The sequence below is a fragment of the Falco biarmicus genome, chromosome 11 (assembly GCF_023638135.1).
Source record: "Falco biarmicus isolate bFalBia1 chromosome 11, bFalBia1.pri, whole genome shotgun sequence".
Classification (NCBI taxonomy): domain Eukaryota; kingdom Metazoa; phylum Chordata; class Aves; order Falconiformes; family Falconidae; genus Falco; species Falco biarmicus.
This window is the reverse complement of record NC_079298.1, coordinates 19,797,838-19,820,535: the sequence shown is the minus strand read 5'-3', so window position 1 is coordinate 19,820,535 and position 22,698 is coordinate 19,797,838. Positions and strand designations below refer to the sequence as shown.

Sequence of the window (22,698 nt, the reverse complement as noted above, 5' to 3'; positions counted from 1 at the left end):
TAACTGAAAATTCATGCTGGACCCTATGCTCCAAGGAGCTTCTACTAACATTGGTCAGATGGAGCCCACCTGGGAGGACATTGTTGCTAGCTGCTTATGGTTATTGTGTATTAATCCTCTCATGAGTATCACATGCAAACCACAGCTCCGATTATCTTTTTGCTTTCCTCACATCTCCTTCTCGTCCGACCAACTTCTGTCTCTCTCCATTGTGCCTTTGAAGTGGGTTTGCTCTTTTCAGCTCCAGTGTAGGCATTTCTGCATATGCAGCTCCCAGCTGCATTCCACAGGCCTATATTCCAGATGCCCGTGAGAACCAAACAAAGCATTACTGTCTATAGCACAAAGTATATGGGAATACATCTGGAAGAGGGAAGTATCAGCTGCCTGACAACAAGGAGGCCACTATGGATGAAGAACTATTGTAAGAAATTGTAGCAAGAGGAGAAATAAGCTGTCCACTTTAAGTTCCATTTTTTAATATTTTTTTTTTTTTACTTTGCTCTGACAAACTAAGAGTTTTAAGCCTACTGCTGGGATATTAGTTATTTCTTATTTGAGGTATTGTATTTAGCACTATACTGTAGTATTGTGGACAGGTTGTGAAGGGGGTCAACACTGGATTCAGTTCTGTAACTATTTAAGTGGACTCTGCCATCCCACACATTTTGCTTAGGGATCATTTGTTCTTTAACAGTGTTCTGTTGGTGACATGACTGAGCTCAGTTTTTGGCAGATGAGTTCAGGATGGGGGACTGTTTCACAAGTAGACAAGATCTATGTGCCTTTACTGTGCCTCAGCCTGCTTGTGTGTTTTCTGCTCTTCCTCTGGGCCACATACACAGTGTGAGCCCTCCAAATCTGTGGGGACTCTGGGGGTGATGAGGCATTTGTGTCTCAAACATTGTCACAGATTACATGCCAGCTGTGTCTGATCTGTTAGGCTTCCAGGCTTTCATTAATCCAAACAGAGTCCTCTTTTGATCCTCACATCACTTTGCATGACAGGTTTCTGGGCATCAGAATTGGTACTTAGGTGACTGGACTTGATATGCACACAAGAACAGTTCTTAACAACTAAAAAGAACGATGTCATTTGTGCCACAGAACACCTAAACCAGATTGTTTCAGAACATCTAAAAGAGCTTATATTCTCTTTCATGTTTAGAGTAACATGCTAATATTCAGGATTATTTTTTTCCCCTGAGAGTCTTAAACATAAAACACTGTTCTTCACACTTGATTTTTATAAAGTCTGGATTTATAAGGGATGCGGGGCACTGGATGTCCTATTTTCTGTGTTGGTATTGGGGCAGTTGCAGTTCTAGTTTTACCTTCAGCCCCTATAAACCATATCAGTATAATGTTGTTCAGCCAAAAAGCAGCCATTACATTTGTACTGTTTAAGTACATTGGACAAGTGGCAGTAAAGTAGACAATAACAGTTTTCTCTCACTCACATTTTTCAAAACATATTTGATAGCCTTAATGTTATAGTCAGGAAAAGCAGCCCTCTGGTTCTATCATTTTTATTAAATGCCACTGCTTTAAACTAACTGGCAGTAGGCTTTTTTCTACTCACCAAGCAGTTTACTAATTTAGATAACTCCTCAGTCATCAAAGCCTCCTTCTTTGGTCCCACCACAATCATTGTGACAGTTCCAGGTAAGAGTATTTGGCAGGGATAGCTCAAGGGTTCATTCTTTTCAGAATGTTTACTTTACCTGACATTTCTTTCCTGGGTGCCACAGTGATTAGTCATCTGTATATTATTTAAGGGAAGCTAAGGAATACTGTTCTCTCCATGTAAAGAAACAGCTAGGGAGTGTATAATAAAAATAAATAAATAATAAAAACCCCTCAGCACTGAAGAAGATGTACTAGAAAAGCATTAAAGTTGCACAGCAAGTGCAGAACAGTGTGTGCATGTGTATTCTAGATAGGGCAGAGAATATTGACTGCCATCAGGATTGCCTGAAAATTCTCACTTATAAACCACTGTAAACAAGATTGGTTTGATTTATTTTTAATCTTCACAGACTTTACTGTTTGTGTTGATATTTTCCATGTTGGGCTTCCTCCTGGAGCAAAACATTTGGAATGACTGATCAAAATGGCTTGGTTGTTTCTGGAAAGGAAGTGAATATGTATTGCTCTGAATAAAATTTTGAGTACTCCCTGCCCCACCCCACCCCCAATTGCATCTTTCTTTTGTTATTTCAAAATACCATCAAAATCTGCTGTCAAAATGTGATCTTTCCTTGAAGTACCGGTTCCTGTTGAGAAAGATGCTATTGTTTTATTCCATGAGCTGAAATGATAGAGGTCTGTACAGTTACTCTGACTATTGCTAGTGATTCTACTGAGCCGCAGGCTTGTCACTAGGATTCCAAGCTGTGGCATTTGTGGAGAGCTGGATAGTTCTGAATTTTTAGAAACTTGGTAATTTACAAATAAAAACTGAGATTGCAAGTTGAGAGTTTGAAATCAGGGTGAAATCTGCTGGATAAAGCGTGGATAGCACTCACTTGAGCAGTTCAAATTTTTCAAATCCAATATTTTATTTTTTCTGTTAAGTGTGTGCCTTCAAGCCCTTTTTATGGTATGCTTTTCAAAACTTGCTCCAGAGACAGAATTATTAATCTCCTCTTAGGTTTCTGTATAGCGCTCAACACTACAGTGCTTCACAAACCATTAATGAAGTTATTTTCACAACACCCTGGTGAAATGAGAAGGAATTATTGTCCTCATTTGACAGATGGAGACTGGGACACCGTAATTCAAGGTTGAAAGTACCTACTAATTTGGGAACCCAGTCTGAGACATCCAGCTCCAATCTTTTTCAAAATATTTAACATCGGGTAGTAAGCTGAAAGCACAGATCCCTTTAACTTTAGCTGCATTTGTGAGTGATCAGCACTTTGAGCAAGGTACCCAGATTTCAAGTCAGCTATGGAGCACATGAGGAACATAGAATTGATGACCTTGTATGAAAAGCTTGGTTTTAAGAACTTGTCCTGTATCTCATAGACTGTCTTGTAACAAAAGGAGGTGTAGACTGCAAACTCTTCAGGGCAACTTTTAAACTACCTTAAGCAGGAGACTGTATTTTTTTTTCTTTTCTTCCTGCATTCCTTGCTCATTACACAACTCTGAACCTCAGCAATGAACCTCAGCAATGCAGGCGGCAGCCCTTCTCCTCCTCAGGCAGCCATGCTATGCACCGCATGAAGTGGTAACCTTGTGGAAAACTCAGTTTGTGATTATATAACTAAGTTGTATGATGTGTTTACTAAATGCCGAACTCTTGTCCTGTCTTTGATCACAAACAACTGAAGTCTGAGGTGTATCAACAGAGAGAACTACTGACTACTAATGAGTTGGCTAGTATACTGGCATAAAATGGCTCTGCAAATGTTTGTGTAGGCAGATATAGTTTGAACACTGATGACTACTGCTCAACTGTACCGATTTCCTCCCATTCTCCATCTCTTGTCCCTTGTTTTCTACCTAGATCCCAAACATTGTAGGGTAGGGTCTACTATGTTTTGCTTGTATAGAACTTATTATAATGTGGTCTTGATCAAGGGACCTCAGCTGCTCTGATGGAGTCCCTGTTTGTTCACATTATTCATGTTATCATCTGAAAAAAATTAGTCTCTCAACTACTTAATTGAAATATTTGCTGTATGGACTGTCTTCCGTGGACCCCAGTGGTGATCACTGACAGTTGGCTATGTGCATTGCCCACCTAGAACATTGCAGGGAGAATTACAATTTGTTCACTAACTTTTGTTTCTCTTAAGTGAATTTAATGTGTTTTATACTTTTCAATTTACTAAAGTGCTAGTAGTTTATTAAAACAGAACATTAAATTGACCTGTATACCTGTATCACAGGACTGTTGTGAAGATTAATAATTAGATAATGTTTGTAAAGCACTTTTTATAAGTGAAAAGTGCTATAAAGTGCTAAGTATTATTATTGCAGCATGATAGAGATCACAAAACACAAGTGAATTAGCTCTAGGTTTAAACCTTATAAGGCAAAGCATACCAGGGGCAAAATAACATTACAGTTATTTTTCTTACATCCAGCACTTCATTAACTACCACATAGGGTTATATAACTCTGTGAGAGTCTAACTTAGTAAAGTTTATAATCATAGCAGGAAAAAGTTCTCACGGGTTTTGCAGGCAAGACTTGTGTGTACAGCTTTTAAGGTCACACAGAGTTCCTCCAGCTATGCAGCATTAGTGCCTCCAGTTGCATGTAGGGACATCACTGCCCACTGGCTCTCTCCAAGTTAACCCCTACCACAGGAATGCCACTGTCTAGCTTTGATCATACGTGTCACTAAATACAGGTCTTCACTGCATGTAAAGTGGCATAATACCACTGAATGAATACAGACATCTTTTTCTCAGGATTTTACTATGCTTTCTCTCACCAGCTCTTTTCCACAGTCTCTGTCACTCCTTAATCTCTGCTTTTCCTCTAAATTTTTACTGGAGATGTGAGAAAGACACACTCCAATAAATCCATTGCTTGTTTTCTGGGTGTAGTCAAGTCTTTAATGTCTTTGAGAAAGTCGGTCAACACTTCCTTTCCTCTTTAATTCTCACTTCTTGCTTATCTTGCTCCAGGTGGCCTATTGCTACTGCTGCAATCATTGCTTTTCCTAAGGATGCCATAAACACAGAATATTTTCTGAAGTCCAGTTCTGGTGCTGCCTGTTTTCTGCTCCATCCTCTGTAGGATGATCTTGGGCCAAAACCTTGAGAAGTGGCATTTGCTACTTGGTATAGCTACCTGCTGTTTTCTGAGAAAAGGAATGTGAAGTAGCCTCCTCAGAGAAGTGTGCGAAAGCTTTGGAAGACAGTCCATTAAGAAAAATTACATGCCTCTTTCAGTTGGATTTAACTTCTTCTAGGCTACTTGATTATCACTTTTTCTTTTTTTTTTTTTTTTTTGGGGGGGGGGGTGGAGTGGGGAGTGTGGGGGGTGTATCTTGTTTATTTTCCTCCTTCCCTCCCTTCCTCCTATAGGAACTCTCAGTAGATGGCCTTTTAAATGCTAGCTGCTGGTACATGGACTGACTCTGCAAGTTCCTTTTAAATTTTACACTAGCCATGCTAGTCTGACTGAAGCATTCCTGTCTTATCTCTAAAAAACAAAATAAAACCCACAAAAACAAAATATGTGCACCAAGGAACCACATCCCCCACTACAATTCACATCCAAGTTACTGTGGTGAGTTTACTGCATTTGTTTGCTTCTGAAACATGCAAAATCTGTGTTGAAATGTCAGGTCTTATATGGTGAGTGCTGAAGAGAAACCATTTACCTTGAGCACCAGGCACATGAGCTTCAGGGGAACAATTTCTGGACACTTCACAGGTGTTTGTTAGGATCTAATCGCAGCTCACAGCAAATTGCAAAGCACCTGTGCTGGGAGAGACTTGCAGTCTATAGAGCTCACAAGATCATGGCTTCTTTTCCATATTGTCTTTAGACATCCTCAATATACCCTTCTTCAGGCAGTCTCAGGAAAGTGACACTGGGGTCCTCTGTAAAAGGACTCAATCTGCCTTCACATCCAGATGCTGACTGTGACATACAGTCACCATGTGGGCTAGAATAGATGCAGGCTGGAGAGAACCGCAGCCCTGTGACCTGCCCTGGTCCACAAGCACATTCATATGTGCAAGAGGGGTAGCTGAGGCTGCCCTGCAGGACTTGCCCATGAGGTAGCCATGTTGGCCCTTCTGCAGGATGCGAGGTAAGCAGAGCTGAATTTGATCATAAGCACAGCCCAGTGCCTCTTGTACGTACTGGTAACTTTGGGAGATAGATATGAGAAGTGCTAGAATGAAAATGTAGATGAACAGGCAAAAGATTTGATTTATGGATCTACTGATGCATTTCTATTATATTTGTGGTTTTGTGCAGTGATATGATTTCTGTGTGGGTAACACAACGAGGAGAGTAAGCTCTAACTCTGTAAAGGAAAGAGAAGCTCCACTTTATCCAAATTGGAACCAGCTGATTCCAAAAACCAGCAGGGTGGGGAGGGGATTATTTATAGTCAAACCAGCAAGGAGAGGATTATTTATAGCCAAACCTGGAAGCAGTGTGACAGGTAGTGAGGAGTACTTGGGTCAGGCAAAGACATCTGCTGGGTATGTCAGCAATACATAGGTAACTCTGTATCCAGCAGTAAATGATAGGACAGAAATTACAGCTGACCTGGAGGAAGAAATGTTGCAGAGGCACATTTGAGGGAAGTAACAATGTGTCAGGCAAAAGAATTAACTAAAATTAGGTATGCCAACAAACATAAAATCTATGTACCAATGAGAGACTTAAAGTCAAAAGTAGGTGAACTAGGTGTCTGGGGATGGAAGAGTGTAGAGGAATGCAGGCAGTGGGTTGATCAGCATTGATAATGTGCAGCTGTGGCCTTGCCTCAGCGACAGTGGGTTGATTGGCATGGATGATGTGCAGCTGTAGCTCGTTCCTGATAAGTGGTTAAATAGCCCTGAGGATTGTGGGAGAGGGGGGTCAGGTGGTGGAGGGGCAGTATGGTCTGACTTCTGGGGGAAGTAGATACAGCACAGCCAGTAGAATCTGACCAACGGTAAAGCCTTGTTGCAGTCTACTAGTTTCATTGTGCTGCAACAATTGGTGCCCCATGTGAGGCTGACTGAGTTGGACTCCAACTACAACGGAAAAGGACTGAGCTTTCAAAGTAAGTGCAACTCAAACAGTTGATACTAGTGCAATATTGTAGTACGTAACTATTAGCTGGGTAGAGTAGATCAGATGCTGGTGTGTTTCAGTACATGGCTATAAATAATGTAGACCAGATCAGCCATGAAGATGGGGCATAGCTTTCTGTGGTACAACCAGTTAATATTTCTCAGTGAAAAAGTATACAACAACTTGATAGGGAACTGCTGGTCTTCTACTACAATGTTTCTAAATGTTTTAGGAGTATCCTAAGCTTTGTGTAAGCTCCTTGGTGTGGATTTATTTTTAAATCAAAAGAAAAATCACTAAAAATAATGGTAGGTTTATACCACTTGTTGGCTGCTCAATGAAATGATGTTGAAGGCCTGATTCTTGTTCTCACTAATGTTGCTTGCTGTTACTCTGGCATTATATAATGTAGACAGAAATGTGTGGAGACCTACTGCTTGATTGTAAAGAAGGGTTAATGTAAACTAAAATTGTTCCCTGTCTGTGTAGCTGTGAGGAATATCAAAGAGGTAGTAACATTTACCCATCTATAAAATGGTTGTATGTGACAATAGGGCAAGGTTTCTTGACAATTCAGATGATTACACTCAAGATCAGCTACTTCTTCAGACAGGCACAAATGGAGAGCTCTGTCATACGTTAATTGCCTCAAGGTACCTATTTATACTTAGTAATAGTAGCCACAGTATAATTAGGTTTCATGTCTTTGGAGAGAGAGCACAATAACCTCTGTGGTTCAACACTGGGAATCCATGACTGGACTGTTTAAACCATTCTGAAATGTGCTTTGTGATGTTTGCAGTGTCTAAGGCAAATTTGATGGGCTAGAAAAGTGCAAGAGATTTTTCTCATGTTCTGGTCATTTTCTATTTTAAAAAGAAATTAATGAACAAAGAAACAGAAGAAAACTCAAGATAGTCAAAGACCTTACTGTAGGAGAGACTTGGGTTTTTAATTCATAGTGGGAAAAGGTGCAAAATGAAGGAGTCTAAAAAGCAGAGGAATGTTTTGAGAGCAAGAGGATGACTTGGTAAGCAAGAAATACGGAACTGGTCAAATGAAATTTCATGCATCTCATAATTAGCATATAGAATTCATTGCCATAAGATATCATGGGAGCTGAGCACTTTCAAGTAATGAGAGAATCCAAATTACGTTAGGTACAATAAAAACTGTAATAAAGATGTAAAACTTTATGCTTGTGGACAGGAGTCAAACACGTGTGGAGGGGGTTCCAAGGAATCTCCATGCTTGAGATGATTATTCCATAATTTTCCTCTTGGATTTTTTTGCTTTCCTTTGTAGCAATAGGTACTGATGCAATTGAGGATCTGCTGAGGAACTCTGTGTTCTCTTGCATTTATGCTTGTGTAGGATGGGAGGAGAGGGTGCTACAAGAATATGCTCCTATTCAGAGCCTCTCAGGAGGAAATAACTCTTAGACATTGCTAGAGAACACAAGCAAAGTAACCTTGCTGTAACTGGCATCAGGGTGTGAACTCCACAGCTGCACAGAAGAAAGACCTGGTCAGGTTACCCTTAGCTCTCAGCCCCCCATAGCTGAGCCAGGGGTGCATTCTGTGCAATGCAGAGTCCTAGATGACTTTCTGCAATCTCATTGTATTTTTGCCCCCATCTTCTCCTTTAAAGTAAATTTATCATTTGCAGTACATAAATATATTATTTGTACTCGAAAACAATGGTTTCTCATATGTAATCTACCTCACACTGACACTCTGCAGGACACGGGTTGAGTGGTGTTTAAGTGGCAGTACATGTTGGGTCTGTTGCCTGGGGGTCTGGGTGCAGCCTCCAGCCTGCTAGGTGAGCCAGCAAAGGAGGTGTGCTTCCCACCCTGGCTCCCCCATCAAACTGGGACTGCATCTAGCCATATGGTGGCCTGCTCACCTGGTCTCTGTTCTGCATGGTGAGATAGAGAACTTTAGGAACTGCTTTCCCAAACCAAAGTGAAAGTATCTTACCAACTGAAAATGGCAGTAGATCGCTGCTAATGCTCTTGTCATTTCCAGAGGTAATGTATTTAATCCTGTCTTTCACTGTTGCTTGACCCTATGGCTGCTGTAGCCATTTTCGGGCACTGAATTAATCTGAATGGAAACATGGGCAAAAAACCACAGTAGCCACACTATATTTATTATGCATTTGAGAAGGAAGAAGAAACTGCTTCAGCACTGCTTCCTTCTCATACTTCATATCTCTAAAAGTAGCTAGTTAATTGCATTCCATGGTTACTGCTATTGTAATATGTGCTTATTTGAAGTGCAAAGATAATCATCGATTGTACACTTTTGACTACACTATTAATGGTTTCAATACCCACATTGTGTTTACATTTTGCTTTATAACTAACACTTAGCCATTGCGGTTTTATACATGTAGTAATTCGGTGAATACTGTCTCCATGTAATGCCCTTGCCATTTCATTCTGTGGTTTTAAGTGTTGTTTTTCTAGGAAGGTCTTGAAATGTGGGGCATTATGTATGAGTTATGCTAATTTGTTAGGGCAATGAATACATTAATTTCATTAGTAAATGGCCTCAAAGCAATAATTACCAGTGTAGGTGTGTCAGAAACGATCATGTTCAGTTTTGCCAGTTAATTATTAAGATTTTGTTCTAAGGGACCTAGATTTGACATCCAGCTTCAATTTAGCCATAAATAAGTCTGAAGTATATCGGGCTGAAGAAAATCTAGCCAAGAACTTGTTTTGCTCTTAGAAATTTCTACATTTTGTCTAATTGTGACTGCCAATAAGATGCCAAAATAATTAGTGTCAGTGATATGTTTATACTATACCTCCCAAAAAGGCACATCATAATGAAAATAGCAATCGTACTTTCTCATTTCTCTTGTCTCGCCTTATGTTACAGAATTGTGAATTATTCAATGGCAGTATTACTTGCTAGTGCAGTATTAAATTTGAAATGGCTGCAGATTATTGTTAAAGCTGAAGGGTGTTTTTTAATGGAGTTTACTTCTAATGGCCTAATTAGGTTTCTAAGTTATATCTGTGCACTTCTTGAACTTTACATGGCTAACACTGTAAAGGAGACAAATGGAGGCACCTGTGCACCTAGATTACTTTCCATGGATGTGACCCTATTTTTAATTACAGTGGACCTGTTGAGAGCACCTAATAAACCACTGCTCAGTAATAATATGCTTTTAGGCACCTTACAACTGTATTTTTTCCAAAGAAAATGAAAAATTGTGTGCTTGAGCTGAGATATATTTCTCAATTATTAAAATGGTAGCAAATTAGAATTCACCAATGTTTCATTTTTGTAGTCTGCTTTGTAAAATAGTGACATACAAAGAGGCACAGAGGCCTTCTGTTCTAATCACTTAAGTTAGAGCTTCTTTCAAAACTTATGTTTTAAACTGCAAGGTGAAACTTTTCAGATCACTACAGAATATTGCTAGAAAAATAGAACTGATAACTGTTTACTGTCTCTTATGTTACATCATCAAAGATGCTGCACTACTCGGTTTCATCACAAGAAAATGCACCATATATGGAAGCAAAGGATATATAGGTCTCCCTATGTTTCCCATCAACGGACATGGATAACAGCTGGTCACAACAGCTATATTGGCCCTGAAATCCATTTTATGTTGAGTGCAGGACTCCAGCCAAGCTCTTCAGATTTAGAGCAGAGGCCATCATTGGTCCAGTCCAGTAAGTATATACTCTGCAGAGTTTGCTCCTTGGCCTTGTTTCATAATCTCAAGCAGAGTCAGTGAATAATGATATTACATCCAGCTTCTTAGATTTCCAGACACAAAGAGTGGGTGTCTAATTGTGGTTTTCTTCTTTTGCATGATTGATAACTTTGCATTAGTTAAGCTGATATTCAGTTTGCCTTGGGACAGATATAAGTAAATGCAACTGATCTCACAATGAGTTTCGGCATGTATCTGGGCAGCCTAGTTACTTTACCTTTTTTCTGGTCAAGCTTCTGAGAAACCTAACCGTGCAAGAAAAAACAAGTATTGTGCTGTTACTACAGTAACTGCAGGCCAGCATACCCATTTCTCTTGCTGGATGGCTTTTATTCTGGACTGCTTCTTTGCTGCTCCAGTATTTGTTTAGAGACTCAGAACCCAAGGGAATGAGATCCTTTCTGTGTCAGATTGTGCCCTTTTCCCAAGACACTGGGAGGAAAATGAGTCTTTCTTGTTTATTAGGTAATTAAGTGAAATATATTGATAGTTAGCATTCAAACAAATAGAGTGGCACAAATCTATCAGAGTGATTTAGGAATACTGTTCACCATAGAGATTCTAGAATATGTAGCAAAATGTAGACAAAATCCCTCCTTAAATTTTATTCCCAGAAGATAAATCCCCTGGGAAATCAAGTTTCGTAAAAAGCTGTCAGTAGCAAAGAATTTTTTTTCTTCCCCTGATCAAACATCCTAGTCTTTCAGGGAATAGGTTGCCAGTAAGTCTCTTACTTACCTGCATATTCTTATTTTTTGCCATTAGTATCAAGTTTAAACATTTAAGGATTGATTTAATATTTATGGCACAGTTTAATAGAAGTTTAGTGATGTAAGGGAGCTGGTTGCAAAGATGTGCCCCACTAGAAACTCATTTACTTACAGAATCAAATGCTAAGTAAAATAAACAGCTTGGCTTTCTACTGACATTTTATAGCCACCTTAAGGGAAAGGTGGGGATGGGGGTTCTGTTGCCATGTGGGTTTAATTCATGAACTTCCACTCAGAGTGCTCAAAGGCAATGTGGTAGTTGAGCCAACTTTCTCTGTTAAATCGCAAAAAGGAAGATTTTTTTTTTACCAAATACAGGGGATCAACTGCAGCTGCAAAGAGGAAATTTAGAATTATCATCATACCAGTATCAGAAGGTCCTTTATATTTATAGCTTCATAAAAGTTCACAGCTAGAGTATTTGCTGCCAACTCATAAAAGAACTAATGAAAATTTCTGCCGATTTTTTTTCATGGATAGTGATTTCTTAATCCCCTAAATCCTGATGAATTCTTGTATTCAAAACATTTGTAAAGGAGGAGGGAAAAAGACTTCTTGTTGCCTTAATAGGGTAGGTCCCACTTAAACTGTAGCACAGTTTGTCTCATAGTGAGTTTTACTTAGGTAATATTGCCATGCTCCAAGTGTACCCATTAACACCAAGGTGACTGTTTGTGACCAGTATTATTCAATGTAAAAGAAAAAAAACTTATAAAATTGTTGCCTTTGTGAAGGTAAATTGCTGTATTGTTTGGATAAACTTTAAAATTTGATTTATAATCATAACAATGATTATTGTTTCAAAATTAAAAAACTAATTAAGCACTAAGTTTCTTTCAGATAAGTAGTATTTGGCAGTAATGAAAACCTTGTGGTTTAATGTATCTCAAAGGGTGTTGTAACTGAATGTTGTAATTCTCAGGCTCTCTGAGTTCTTGTGGCTAAAAGCAAAAAGCTTTTTTTACTTACATTCCTAAAACTGTGAAAATTATATAAATGTTTTTCTTTTCAGCTGCTTTGGAAAACCATTCCTGAAAGGAGAAAGGAAAGCTAGTGATAGTAAAGAGTTAGGTGAATATTTATCAAATCTGAGGATAATGAGTTTTAGTGATTTTTCTAGTTACAGATCATTACACACCCCCACACACCCCATCCCCAGTTATTATGCTTATAATGTCAAAGCTGCTCTAAACTTGTCACTTCTACAGTATTGCTCTGTCCCTTCTTTGCTGTAACCTCATCTAGTCTGGGAGAGTCTTTCTCAAGAATAGCATATATCTTTGAAGTTCCATGCTTAAAAGTTAAACTTGGAAGTATCTTTGAAATTATGTAGTGAGAAATGTTCTGGATTGTAATAACAGAAGGGTGTCACTTGGTACCACCAGAACAGAGAGGGCATGTTTCAAAACCAGAATGTTTCCAACACTAACTGCTGCAAAAGGATTTATCCCTCAGAAATAGGAGCTTCCTTAAAGGAGCTAAACTGGCATCATAGCATCACTCTAGTTTTATATTTAAACATCCCAATAAAATGACTTCCGTAGATGTGGCACTGGTAACTAGGAGAAAATCGCAACAGATTCTGAAGCTCTGAAAAGAGCAGAATCATGTAGGAGCTGCCCTTTGTGGGAAGAATGAGGAGGGGAAGAGTGGAAAGTGTTGGGGAGAAGAAAGCCCCATTATTTTCACCATGCTGGTTCTTTAGCTTTCCGAGTTTGTGAATAAGGGCAGTGTCTGCTTAGTTGTGAAAACTTGCTTTTTTTCTGCCAAAGAGTAATAGTGCGATGCGGTATGACCTCTGTCTGAGAGACACACCTAACATTGCTGAGCCATTCAGGCTATCCTCTTAGCCCAAGCTATTTTATCATTTTGCATGCAGTGTGCCTCAAGCTGTGCAGCTATTTATTGAACTAGGCCATGTTACTGTTTGACTGAGAGGAAGACAAATGTTCCATATTATCCTTAATTTCCATATAATTGTTTTAATCTTTGTTTTATAATAAATGTATAAAAGTGCCCTGAGGGTACCTTTTTGTTTGGTATTATAGGTGTCTCATTTAGAGTCCAAGCAAGATGGAAATGTTCAGGTCTGCTTTTTCTTCTGCTCACCTGAATGGTTCACAAGATACACTCCAAAAATAAAATAGTCTGCCATTCTCACTGCAGAACTCTACCTCCACACGTGAAAGCATGTGAGGCTTGTGTTTCCCATCCATTTCATTCTGGATATATTTAACAAATCAGATTAGGACAACTGACAGCTTTGGCTGGAGAAATGTGCTCCTGCCAACTCCAGAAAACATTTAGCTATTGCTGGGGGATTGTATGTTCCAAGTTAAAAGGAACTGGGGAGTAAGGGGAAGAAGGAATATCTTACTTAAGACTCACCACTGCTTCCTGTATTGCATCTTGACTGTATATTTATTCACAGAAGCTGAACAAGTAGTCTTACATAAAGAAAATCAGCTTCCAAAACTTCTAAAGGGTCAAGGTTTATGAGAAAACACACAGGAGTCTCGTATGGAGTCCTTTCAGTTTGGCACTCTACCTAGGTGTTTTATGCCCAGTTAATGACTTGTGTCACTTAGCTCCCAATGGCCAGCTGCCTGTAACCTTCACTCTTGGACTCTTTAATTCATAGTGGCATTTTCAGCTGTGTCTTTGTTTAGGAGTGGCTGCTTCTGGATGCCACTCCATCCATACACCTGAACTCCACTCGCACAGATGCGCTAAGGTGAGGACTCCCTTGGGAGTATCCACACAAAGAGCGTACTTTGACACAATTCCTCCACACCAGTCTAATTGGAGGGAGCTAGAAAAGCAACAGAATAAACTGATAAGGGTGTGAAAGAGGGTCCTGGAGAGTATTTCTGTGTGATTCCATAGAAGTCAGAATAATGTCAACCTATCTGCGGAGTGGAATGGAACTTCATAATCCCACTGTTTACCATCTGTGGGATGCAATAGAAAGCCTATAGAAAGTGTAGCATTATATGATGTATTTCCATAAGGGTATTATTGTATGATTTTGATGGGAGGTGGTTCAGTTGCTGAAATTAGCAAGGTGGGAGGGTTATCTGTGCATGCCTGACAGAACAGAGAAATATGGAAACTTAGATAGTTCTTTCACAAGTTATTTTCAAGCCTGAAATAGAGCCTAATCTTCAGGGGAAGAAAAAGCATCCTGATTTCACCAGATGTTAATGTTTAGTTCCATGGTCCCCTTAATAACAAGCCCAGTGAAAAGGGGAAAGTCATATGAATACATTTTTTGACATTTTGTTTATTAGCATTTTATCTAGGCTAGTAGTAAATGAATAGACTTGTCAGCAGAAATCTCATGGTGAAGCAAATAAAGAATTTTAATAGGCAGGGAGAACAGAACTAACGGCAAATTGCTCACAAAGAGCTCTAATTTATTGGTTTCTTTTTCATGAAGATTCTGTTCTGGATTCTGGCTTTGCCAGAAGAAACAGCTGAATGATGACATGAGTTCTCAGAAAGAAACTGTGCTGTAGGAAAGGGGAAGACTTGAGGAAAGAGTCTATTTCTTTTAACACTTTCTTCAAAATACTTCATACTGCCCAGTGAAAAGTTTTCTTAGTTTGATTTGTTGGTTTCAGTGAACTGGCCAAGTCTGCTTTTATAGAAGTGCTGTGATACCTGATTCTTCTTGTAGGTGAGTGGCTGCAGTAAAAGAACAAGTGAGGGCTTCTCTGTGTCTGTTATGCAAATGATGCAGAGCCCTGGGTTCAGGATATGCCGCTTCATGGGACTACTTCTTCTGGTTTGGAAGAATGAGCACACCTGTACCCACTGGTACTGTTGGCACACCGCTTCTGGGGCCAGCAGCGTGACTAGGAGGTATGGTATTGCCTCATTTTCTTCCCCCACCCTAGTTAGGCCAGCCTATTCTCCCAAACAATGGAAGAAGCTGCAAGTTCCAGGGTTAAAACTAAGAAATTTGTTTGGAGTATGATTAGTAGTTAAAAGCTGGACATTTTCTATTTCATTACTGGCTGTGCAGTCAACAGCAATCACAAATGTAGAGCATACAACTAAATAAAGTTGTATAATTAATAGAAATAACTGTTTACACTGCATTCCTCCCAAATCCCTTGGTGCAGTGGAGACTGTATCTGTAGGACTCTTCAGCCAGGTGGGCACGAGCAGCTGTCATATATCACAGCGCATTAGAAGTAGCTGTGGACACTTTCTCAACACAAGTCATTATTTGCCAAGATTACTAAAACTTTTCTGACCCAACCCATTCAGCCTTCAGTTTTATGTTGGTGGTATCAGAGAAAGTGCTGTGTTTTCAAAAAAGTAATTGCTGAGTGACCTCATAGGGCAAGTTCATCCTCTTATTCCTTCCCTTGCCTTGGACAAGCAGAAAGGCAGAGAATGTAATGATGCATCCTTAAAAGTGCTTGAAGTCAGGATGGAAAAAGGTGGAGAGATGGGGAGTGGAGTAGAATAGGACAGGTCAGATAATTTTAGGGAAATAATTTCTTCGATTAATTACATTTCCTATTCCAGTCTTTAACTCATTCTCTGAGCCTCTATCACTGTCACCTGACCTTGTCAGAATGTCATTCTGAAGTATACCAAAAAAACTCCAACCAAAAACAAACCAAAAAAAATCAAGGAAGAGAAAAATGCTGAAATATGGCAATCCAGAAGTTACATTATTTTTATTTTGGTGCTTTATTGGCATTTTAATTTATTGCTCTACTGGAAGCACTCCTGGCCTTTAGGTGAAAGGAAGAATGAAAGAACAGATTGAGCCGTGTAAAGGTAGTAAGACAGTAGAACTGGTTTGATTATGTAAGATAATTGCATGTTGTTTTTCTTTCTCCTTTATGTTTCTAAAGTGAATTCTTTCCGTAAATCCAATACACTAATTTCTGTTCTAATAAAGGCTTGTCAGGCTTTCTCTCCTGCTGGAGCAACGACTTCAGAAAACAAAAACCACTGTTGTAGCAACTCAGGAAATGAACTTGTAGTTTCTCCTGTGTTTCACGTTTTCTTTGTCCCAGACACTGACATAAGAACGACAAGATTCCAAGAATGTGGTTTAACAAGCCTGTAACTTTACATAATGTTTCAAGGAACTATCTGACAATAATTCATCCAGCACAGGTCACTCATCCTATTGTAATCCACTTTGCAAAGGGCCCCCGTCAGCGCTCTACCCCATTAACCAGGCACAGCACCATTGCTGAGACTTCACTGCTCTCCCCTCATGCAAAGCAGGGAGAATTGACTCCTCACTGTTCAGGAGATTCAGAGTTTCAACCTGTTCTTCACCAACGCCTTTTATTAGTAAGTGCTTTCCTTTATGCTACCGCAATTCTACCTTTGTGAATGGATGAGAAGCCCTTTTGAAAAAATTATCTACAAACAGGAATTTGCTGAATTGCAACTCTCCCTTTCTCATCCCCGAAGAAAAAAGAAAAAGAATAAAATAAAATTTGTCACATTTGGTCACCATGAAGATGTTTCTCAGGTCCACAGAGACTGTGTGATGTGCGTGGGAAGTTTCTGAAGCACAGTAATTTTACTATGCTGAAGCTGCTGTAATTTTTTAACAGTCAGTTTTCTGCATGCAAACTGAAGGCAAGAGGAAAAGTTTATAAGGTCTTTTGATTTAGTGGGGGTGAACAGAAGAACGGGGAAGGAAAGGGAAAAAAGACTTAACATCTACAACACTCTTTAGTCAGAATCTGCTGACACGAGCTCCTCTGTTGGCCTGTAAGATGAGAACAGAGTGAGTTCTGGTACCTTACTTATATTACCAGTTTTGAAGATGCGAAAAGCTTTTGCAGCTCAGACAAAGCTGCTTCATCTCTCAGGCTGCCAGAAGTGGGCTCTGACTTACTAGAGACCCTTGCATACAACTTCAAAGGCTGGATAGCTTGCAAACACTGGGGTTTGGGTGTTGGGGGTTTTTTCTGAATCGGGGATTAGCTTTATGAAAATTAATATTAAATGCTGCCTTGTTTACCCACAGCAATGTCAAATTAATTTCATACTGCCAAATTAATGGGGTGATGAAGCATCTAGTTCCTTTCAATAAAGCAATCTCTGAAGATTTAACAAAAAATATACTTTTATGCCCCCTTATTTCTCAGTCCCTCCTTTATGAAGGAAATGTGATCACAATATTCAAATCCTGTACTTTTTTGGCCTGGACACTTGTGTTTTGGTCTGGAGATATATAAAACTTGCATTCAAGCAGTTGTCTTCTCATAATGTTATGAAAAGTAGTTTTTCTTCAAATGGTCTTAATTTTCTGCACGATATTATCTTTTCAAGCTGACGTAAGACTGGGATGTGGTATTTGCATATTCAAGATGAAACTGTATAGCTAAACAGTGTTTCTACTTGTCTATGGAATTTTTTTAATTATTATCTTTACTTAGTGGACTCTAAGAAACAAGTCCTTCCAAAAGGATTTCCTTGACTCTTCAGGTGATTTTACTGTTGTTTTTTTAAGCATGGGAGCTTTCACTGGACTGTTCTAAGATGTGCTGTAGTATTGTAACAAAGTGATGATTTGTACATATACTGGACGTAATTTCCTTTTCTTGCAGGCATGTAATGTAGATTTCTTCAAGGAGAAAGGGATGATTTTGATTTAAATTGCATGGTAGACAGGACAGGGGCAGATTATCATTAGAAATGGGTTAGGGTGGAGAGGAAAAAAAGGCTTCTGACTTAGGTAGCTTGCCAGCAACATACTGCTTTGATTTAAAATATACCCAACTAAAAGAGGTTGCACTGGAAGAGTTGCCATGCTGGATATCTATGGAAGAGTTGTGATGGTTGGTCTTTTGGTATTTGGGAATTAGTGAATTAACAGTACTTCCTGCTGGACTATCAACAGCCTGGGAGGCAGATTTCATGTTTCTATTCTCCATTTTTCTCTTCCCTTAATCTCACCACAATTAATTGAATCAAAGCCTAGACAGAACTGAAGCACTCATGTTTTGTCACTGTACATATGTGGACTTGATGAAGTGCCTCTCCATCATGATGCTGGCTGTCCCTTCAGTTATCAGAGACTTACCAGAAACTGGCTTTGTCAGTGATTTAAGTCTATCCACAGCAGTGGCCTCTTTGGGTCCTTGTTTGCACCTGCGCTGTGCTCAGGTGCTCTGTTTTTGACTGTCCCCAAATTAACTCTAAAACTTGGAGGCAGTAGGTGGTGGATTCTCCTGTCTTCAGCAGCCTGAGACAGTAAGCACAATCTAACAAACAGAGAAGCATAGCCACTTTTTTTTCTTTTCAGTATTGGTTACATCCTGTAATAGAAAGTCCTGTTGTTTGATTCTTTAATTTTGATAATTTTAATTTTTCTAATCCCTGGGCACAAAACTTGGGGGATTTGATTTTCACAGTGTGCTGCAGGCCGGTATGTTTCACCAGCATTTAGATGTGGGTGGGGAGTTGTGCTCATGTGCACCACAGGTGATGCTGGTGGCTGGGTCTGAGGTGACCCCATGGCTTGGTCTTACTGACTTCTGCATTTCACTTTTACTATGCTGATCAGATACGCAGAAATTGTGTTTTTCTGTAAATGCTGAACATGTGATTGCAGCTACATTACAGACTGTGTGCTGGATGTGGCTTTTTAGAGTATTGTTATTTCCACTTGTTCTTCTATATCATATTATACTACACAATGAAAGTCAGGCCATATTTTTTCGTACCTTGCCAAAATGAAGTTTGCCACCCATTGCCTGTCTCAGTGGTTTGTGTGGGAAGGGTGCTTGTGCAGGACTGGTCAGTGGTGCGGAGCTTTAGCAGCTCTGCATAATGGTGCCTCACAACATGGGAAAACCTGCTGAACCTGGTGCTTTCCTGTTGCCCGTAGGACTCAAGACTCTGTGAATAGGCACTTAAACAGTGAATGGAAAGTGGAGAGATGCCCTAATTTCTTAATTCTTCTATGTGAGTGATGTAGGTCACAAGTAAAATCTTTTTTATGACCTGCAATATTGGGATTGTATCTATTTGAGAGCTCATTAAGTTTTGATAACTAAGGTGGTTTAATGACACACTGTACTGTGGGTTTTTTTCCTTGATATGTAAGTATGTTTAACATCATGATGTTTAAGGTGTGTAATTCAAATGGTAAATACTGGAAGGAAAAGTTAACTATTTTCTTCTCAAGCAAAGACACTATGTTTTAAAGGCAGCGGTAAAATCCTTTCTAATTGAACCTCTTTTGTCTGTAATACCTGCTCTCTAAAATGGTGTTGCTTTTTTAAGGTACTGTTTAGGTTTTCTTGGCCTAGCTTTATATTATGTAGTTTTCAGTTCAGTCTCAATTAGTCATGTCAGTGTATTTTTCTGACCCAAACATCTAAAATCATACCGTTTGTAATATGGTTAGGAATTTGGATAGGAGTTGCTATGCAGCACGAAGGTGGGTTTTTCAAAACCTTTCTACTAAAGACTGTGATTAAATGTTTTATACCTGTACCGCCTGCAGTAAGGGGATGTGGTGTTAAGGAGAGCTGTAAAACCAAAAAACTTTAGACCTACATATGATTATTCATATTAAATTGAAATATATTGCATTGCTCAATGAGAGATTTTTCCAGCTCTAAAGCAAGATTTGTTGTGTTTCTCTACCTCTTTATTTTTACATGTGAGATACCGGCTGTGGAGGGAAGCATGGAGTAGTGCTCTGGCCTTTCATCTCTGGAGAGAGAGGGATTTGTAAATTGGATAAAGGTCAGTAGGGAATATTAGTTTAGCTGGTGGTGTCAGACAAGTTCTTCTCTAGATCACGCAACCACTGTGCAATTGGCAAAAGTATGGTAATAGGCTGTGGTCTGTCAATTTAATGAGTTATCGAGGGGGATCAGAAGGATCGAGAGAGGTTTTTAGTATCCACTGCAACGCTGTGCAAAAATCTCTCACAGAAAAAGGGAGATGCTTTAATTATAGCCCTGAAAGGGAAGTGTGGGTTATTCTCTATGGAGCTCTGGTCTGAACTGAGGTCCACACTGGGCACTGTTTGAGGAATCCAGATGCAGGAGTTTATTTGCATCATTCCAGAGAGGTCAGAACGCGCCTTTCTCATGATGCCAACTTTCATCTGAGTGTGCTTTCAACTTGCAGGGAAAAACTAACAAAAGGCACACAGGTGGCAGGGTGGAGTGCCTGGCTGAGTTCAGAAGCCACTCTGGTGTGTTCCCCGTGTTTGCACTACTGGTGAAGATGGCCATTCTGGGACTACAATGTTACCAGTAGACTCTCACCAGGCAGCAGAAGAAAACAAGAAAGTTGTAGAGCTGTGTTGGTTTGCAGGCACTTTGTGTTCCCCTACTAATAAGCAGGTAGATACAACCTTTTTGTGACGATAGTATCGCGCACAGGGCTGTAAAATACTCACACAAGTAGCTAATGTATTTTATATCTTCTGGGATTGTCCAACAGCTTTGCAACATCTGTGAAAATACTTATTGTTTGGAAATTGCACTGAGATTAATTCCAGGAAAATATTCTTGGTTTTAGACAGGTCCTTTGAAAATACTGTTGGTTTTTTTCAGAGTCTGAGAAGCATTTACACATTTTGTTACTTAGATCATGTGGTATTTTTCCTGTCCCTGGCTATTCAATGTTGATTCTTAGAATGACTATTTTATTTCAGGTGGAAAGCGGCCTTTCCATCTGTTTTTCCTAATCGCTATTTTCATGAACATTTGTCACTGAATGCATTCCTTTTTTAGATGCCCACACAATCTAAACTGTTGCAAATGCAGCCACAAAAAGACTGGTTTTTTTCTGAGCTCTGAGAAAAATTTTATTTTAAAAGTTTTGAAATCTTCATTAAGGTCATGTTAGGCTATTGTATGAGTATACAGTGTATTGTGTGATAGCCTGGCTGTTGGTAACGTGCTTTGGATACATCTCTGTGTGTACTGGTTATGGCCTCTCCTGTGTGCAGGTCACTGGATGTGTTCACAAACTGACTACAGTCACAAAATGCCACTATATTGCATCTTTATATTACATCAAGCAGAGTTTGGCTTTAAAAGTGGACGATGTTCTCATACCCTTACATAGAAAGACCTAGGAACTGCAAATCTTCATCTCATTTCTCCTAAGGCTTTTTGGTGAGAGTTGTTCTTTCTTTTCTTGCAAAATGACTGCAAGTACAGAGAGATTTGAGTGCTTTATCAGCACTGTAACTATTCCTTGAGAAAGCTCTCCACATCTTGAAGTCTATAGCTATGGAAAATAAATCCATATTTTGAATATCAATTTTTCTTTTTACCTGCTTGTAAATGATTTATTGTAGTGGAAAGTCAGATGATGATAAGATAACATTGCTTAGAGGTCATTGAAGAGTTTTCAGGAAGTTTCTACCAAGGTACTGTTCTTACATTGTCAGTATGATAGGAAAACTTAACAATTTACGTCAAAGTTTGCAAAATGTGTTTGTCTGATAAACAGTCTGCTCAAGGAACATCAATCATACTTCCTTCTTGGAGTATATTGTATTCTTCATGAAGTGAACTTCAGTGACTCTGCACGTTCATGTGCTTGATATTGCCATATCTTTCCTGTTGTAGTGGCTATAATGCAATGCGCAGCTTGGTGCCACATGTTGTACCAGGCACTAACAACCAGAAGCCTTGTCTTCTGCAGAAGCTGGTCATCGGATGTTCTTCTTTAGTCAGGTAAGAACGTGACTGATTTTCCATTCCTAGACCTCAGAGTGTGTTTCTTCTCTTGAAGGAAAGGTGTTTCTTTAATACAAAAGTCTAGTGTGCAAGATGGTCAGAAGGAAGTTACAGCATGAGGCTGCTTTATAGAATACAGTTCTGAAGAGATATTCTGCATCAGTATCATTAAGCAGCATATTTGGCTAAAACCAGCTAAAATATAGACTGTATAATCTACATTCTCACTGTTTTTCTTAACGTGCATTTCAGCTTATTACAGTATAAATCACTTGTGAATTGCCTTGAGCTGAAACAATGCATCTGAGCTTGGGTTAAAAGCCTGTAAGTGCCTCTTTACTTGAACGAAATGAAATCAGGTTACATTAATAGAAGTATTAATTAATTTGCCCTCATTTATTCAGTAGAATTAACATTATTGAAAAGCCTTTACCACCTTAAGTATGGTTAAAGTGTGCAGTTTTAGTGACAGAGTTTAATCTGTAACACCTAGTGATGTGTCAGATAGTGTAGAAAATTATTGTCCAATTTGGAAACCTGAGACGTTACTGAGAAATGCTGTGGGGTGCGTTATAATGAAAATACCAATCCACATTAGCCATGGTTGCCATAAGCAAAAATCTTAATATCTTGGCCAAACCTACTTAAGGTTCATGTAATAAACTCACATTCCTAATTTTATTAGGGATGTGCCAAGTTAAGTACTTTGCTGGCCTTTG

The 22,698-nt window shown here is 39.2% G+C and overlaps 1 long non-coding RNA gene across 4 annotated transcripts in view; it reads left to right on the top strand.

Annotated features, from left to right (window-relative positions):
• Window positions 1-22,698, top strand: part of LOC130156777 (uncharacterized) — a 520,457-nt gene that overhangs the window by 350,699 nt on the left and 147,060 nt on the right. The gene's annotated exons all lie outside the window — the stretch shown is intronic.